The sequence below is a fragment of the Alligator sinensis genome, unplaced genomic scaffold (assembly GCF_000455745.1).
Source record: "Alligator sinensis unplaced genomic scaffold, ASM45574v1 scaffold769_2, whole genome shotgun sequence".
In the NCBI taxonomy this organism is placed as follows: domain Eukaryota; kingdom Metazoa; phylum Chordata; order Crocodylia; family Alligatoridae; genus Alligator; species Alligator sinensis.
The window spans coordinates 177,461-182,852 of record NW_005843314.1 but is presented as its reverse complement, the minus strand read 5'-3'; positions in this window follow the sequence as shown (position 1 = coordinate 182,852).

Below are 5,392 nucleotides of genomic sequence, written 5' to 3'. Positions count from 1 at the left end.
CATCTAGACCCAGCGCTCTTTCCTGCCTATGCAGGGGGTCGGACTCGATGATCTATTGAGGTCCCTTCCGACCCTAACATCTATGAATCTATGAAAGTCCGCAGGCCCAAATGGAATGTACCCAAGAGTCTTGAAGGGGCTGGCGGACATCATTGCATCCCCCTTGGCAGATAGTCCGGATGACTGGAAAAGAGCCAACGTGGTCCCTATCTACAAGAAAGGGAGGAGTGATGAGCCGGCAACTATAGACCAATCAGTCTTATGTCTGTCCCTGGAAAAAATCCTTGAGAAAATTGTCAACACTAGACTGATTGAAGGTAAGCTTCTGAATGCCAACCAACATGGCTTTGTGACTGGCAGGACACAAGAGAGATGATGTGGACATGATCTGAATTCAGGAGTATGACAGCTGAAAATTATGTCTGTGTAGTAAAAGTGCTTGCTGAAGGCTCTGTGAAGATTAGACCAAGTTTTTCTGTATTTGTTTAAATATTAAGCTCTATGTTGTTGCTAAGAGCCTAATTAAAGTTTAAGATGTAGTCAAGCCTTGTATAAGTAAGGTCTAGTACATTTAGCAAAGCCTTGAAGTAAGGCCCTGTGACATAGTTGAAATTAACCTTATCAAAAGGAATGAAAGGCTTGTACTGCTATTGGTCAGTCTAAGGACAGTTTGAAGTAGAAAGAATCTGGATGGCTGTAAGTTATCAGTACAATTCAGAAGCTATAAATTAGCTAAAGCATTTCGAAATCATTCAGAAGGAAGATACAGCTCTGTGAAAAGGATTAGTTAGCTGTTGACCTGGATCAGTGGGCCCGTGGATCTCGAGGAGCCCAAGGACTGAACTCCAGGGTCTTTCCAGGTACCTCTCGGACAGCGCTGATTGGGGACACCTGACTTCATTGAGCTTTGTGGAAAGAGAAACTTGTTGTACATCCATCATCAGAGGGGACTGCCGATAAGTTGCCGATGTCGGCAGATGTTGAGACCTGCCTGGAGTGACCCGGGAACTGTACCTGATCATTGGGCTAGGTTTGCTACTGCTGCCCGGGGTAAGCCCAGGAAGGGATGCCTGTCGTGGCTGCTGGCCACATGCCTGGGGTTAGGGGCCGAAGAGAATGCCCAGCTCTGGGAAAAGGTTACCCAGCTGAGTAAGGAGTTAGACGTGAGAGAGTCCAACAGTGTGGTGTGTGAGACTGTGAGAGCTGCTCAAAGCTGTTTGGAGATTTTAGAACGGAGGGAAGGAAAAATTATGATTGCGGGCGTGGCCATTTCCCTCCAGAAGAGGGCGCAGTTAGCACAGGCTGTGGAGCCATCCTTTCACAAGGTAAAATCAAGGGGAGGAGATTGATGGAGAGAAGGAGATTGATGATGATAGTGGTGCTGAACCACCCCCATATGTCCCTGCCCAGAGGGAGGAACCTAGCCGGGTCTTCCCCATGGTAGTAACCTGTTCAGGGCTGCAAGGAGGGAATCCCCAAACAGAGCTACATTCTTTTACTCATGCAGAAATTAGAGATATACAAGAACAGCATAAGTCCAAGTTTGGAGAACCAGTGATAGACTGGCTAGTTTGAATGTATAGTGAAGGAGCTTCTGCAATTTCAGTGACTAGAGCCGAAGCAGCCTAAACCATTCTGCGCCCTGAGCTCCAGTTAAATCAGTTTGCAGGAGGTGAGGAAAATGTTACTTTGTTTTCTGCTACGCTCCAAGCCACTGCAGCCAGTTATGGTAATATGGAAGAAGAGCATAACCCTGCCCCTCAGGCATGGGCCAATTTAGAGGAGGCTGCCTACTGCTTGTATTAGTCAGCACTAACCGAAATCATTTGTGCAGCAGTTTGGACTCGCATGCCAGATGCAGAAGTTGTGACAGCACCATTGTGGAGGAGGTTTTACAGATGTGCACTTCAGCCCTGCTGGCCTTGGAGCCAGAGGCAGTGGATCACCTGGTAAGAAATGTGATCCAGCGATTTAGAGCAGCTTTTACCCATTTTGCAGAAGTCAGGGCTGGCTAAGCTGACAAAAACTGCCAAGGCCATGGTGGTGGCCTCAGCAAAAGACAAACCCCCTGATCCCCCCTGAATTGTTAGAAAAAGCTGGAGAAGGCTGGCCCAAGACTCTGCAAGCAAAAATGTGGAAAGACTTGTTAGCTGCCATTTTTAATAAAGTGCAAATTGATGGAGTGCCCACCAATATTTTGTGAGGGCTGTGGGCTAAAGACTGCAGTGAAAAGGCAAGCCCTCAAAGTGGAGCAGTCTGCACCAACAGAAGGTTCACCAGAAGCATTCTCTGCCCCAAGGGCAGAGCTGTCGACATTTTCCCAATCACATGTGGGGCCACCAGCCTTTACACCCCCTAATTATGTGGCTTGGGGAGCCCAGATGGCCCAAGCCCCAATGAAAGGGGCCACAATGGGGGCAGTAGTGGGCCGGGGACTGGTATCTAAAGTTAATATTTGCCCCTTAATTCAGATACCTGTACAAATTCAATTAGGTAAAAGGAAAAAATCAATTGATACGCTATTAGACATGGGTGCCCAGATTTGCATTTTAGATTCCTCGGATTGGAAGGGGGAGAAAGGAACCCCTGATCAAGTAATTGGAGTTGGAGGCACCAGACAACCAGGACATCTGGTCTGAGCAACCTTCGCATTACCTAATGGCTCTAAGGTAACAGCGGCTGCAGTAATACTTAAAGTGGGACCAAGCTTACTGGGACTTAATGTACTAAGAGGATAGCAGTTTACCCTTGAACAAGAGAATTGGCAGTTTGAGTGTGCAGTGCCTCACTGAGAGCCAGCTATAACAACTGTAACTTGATGTAGCATGATCCCACTAACCCTGCCTCCCATGAAAGGAGTAAACAGACCCCAGTATTGAACTCCCCCTGAGGCCACCCAAACTATTCAGTGTATCATAAGTCAGCGGTTAGAAGATGGGGCTATTATCCAAACCCACTCTTTGTATAACAATCCAGTGTGGCCAGTGCGCAAGTCAAATGGAGGGTGGTGATTGACTTTTGAGCTTTGAATGCTAATACTGACCCCTTGACAGCTGCCATTCCATCACTACCAGCAAAGCAAACCAAATTCTAGTGTGCATCCACCAATGCATCTCAAGGAAAACCATGGAAATCATCCTCCCCCTTTACTTGGCCCTGGTGAAACCACAGCTGGAGCACTGCATCCAGTACTGGGCCCCCCACTTCAGGAAGGTTGTGGAGAAACTTGAGAGAGTCTAGAGGAGAGCCACTCATATGATCGAAGGCCTGGAGGGATGGCTGTATGAGGAGAGGCTGAGGGATTTGGGACTTTCTTGAGTCTGGAAAAGAGGAGGCTCAGGGGGGACTTGGTGGCAGCCTACAATTATGTAAGAGGGGTACATCAAGACCTGGGAGAGCAGCTATTCACCAGAGCTCCCCAAGAGATAACTAGGTCTAATGGCCACAAACTCTAGGAAGGCCTATTTTAAACTGGATGTTAGAAAAAAGTTCTTTACAGTGCATGTGTCCAGGGTCTGGAACAGACTCCCTCCTCTCTGCCCCCAAGCCCGGTGGTGCAAGCACCTACTCTGGACTCCTTCAAAAAACAGCTGGATTTATTTCTTGCTGTGGTCACTTGGTCTCAGTTCACTTCCTGCCTATGGTGGGTAGGGAGGAAGGGGCTGGACCCAATGATCTCATGAGGTCCCTTCCAGCCCCTAATGCCTATGAAACCTATGGATGGGGCACACTATGGCAGTAAGTGCTTCGGGGGAGGAGTTTGGATGCATTACAGTGTGCCTGAAGTCTCCAATCCAAAAACATGTTACAGCATCCAGTTAATGCTTTTTGAAAAGCTAAATGATCTTGTCAGTGTTTGGTCTTTTCTGAAACCTTTCAGTTCATCTTTTATATATTTATAATCCACTTCCTGCACAAACTCTCCCTTGCATTGTTTTTTTCTGGTAGAAGCTGTCAGCTGAGTTGTGATGCATATTACTTGTAACCAGGAAGGAAATAACTCCTTGCTTTATGTCTCGCTCTCTCTCTCTCTCTTTCTTGCTCTCTAGATCTTTCTTTGGGCTGAGAATACTCCTGAGGCAACTTATAAACAGAAGAAATCAGGGAGATGCCCTTTGGAAAGACATCAGCATGAAGGAAAATCATGTGGAAACTAGAGGTTTTGTAGCAGAGGACCATATAGAAACGGATGCTGTGTGAAGAATTCCTTTTCTTCCAGAAGACATGCTGGAAGCACAGAGGTAATGCGAGGTGGTGTGTGTCTGTGTGTGTGTGTAATTGTTTTTGATAGCAAAAGTGTATCTTCAGAGCTGGGGGGAAGGGAGAGAAGGAATCATGGGTTGTCCTGACCAGGGATTGAAAACGTAAAGTTTTTTCCAAGTTAAGAGTGAAAGAGACAGCACTTGAACAGGGAAAATATCAGTGGAAAAGGCCAAGTTAGAAAAGAAAATGCTTAGATATTAAGATCTAAAGTTGAAAATAAGATGAAAATGGAATGAGGAAAAGGTACCAAGAGATGAGATCCAGGTCTGAGTCCTGCTGAGCTGTACTTGGCATGGGACAAGAGGGAGAGAAAGCATTAGTGGCTTCTTGGGTCCCAAGCCCTGACCTAAGTTTGGAGCTGGTGTAGCTCACATGTAAATCAAAGAAGTCCCAGGCTTGTTGCAGTCAGTCAGTGGTGACAACTGCTACAGACTTGCATGAAAATGAGGCTGCTGTTTAGTTTGTTCCACTGTCCGGTGGCTCTTCCAAGGTAGAAGCTTTTCCTGAGGGATGATCAAACCTGTCTTGCTGCTGTTCAGACACACTGCCTCATGCTCTCCTTTGCCACAGAGAGCAGAACAATCTTTTACCCTCATACTTGTGGCAAATTTGTGCCGCTACTTTTTGTGTCAGCACATACCCCTGCACATGCACTTGGTTGAAGGACAAATTGTTCCTCTTTTCAGGTAGAATGCCTTTGCTGTTACCAGATTTTCCCATTACTTTGGGGTGTGCTCATTCATTAGGGATAGTTTCTAGGGTCTTGGTGATTCTGTCAATGTGCTGCTTGTGTTACTACACGGAGCTGTATCTCTCCCTTCTGCAAGCCCTCACCCCCAATGGAGCTATCTTGCAGGACTCAGTCTCAATGGGACTGGGTTCCTCCAGTCACCAAATCGGTCATACACACAAACACACACAAATTAACGTGACACGCCTGACCCAGCCGGGTTGATCAGCATGGACAGGCTGACACCCTCATCAGTTCATCAGAACAACAATAAAATGCAGTCAGACACAAGCACACAGGTGAACAGAATCCCTCTGAATCCGGCTGGGTGTCCAGCTGACACCCTCATGGGCCAGCATTCAGTTCATTAGGGCATGTCTGAGTCAACTGGGACAATCA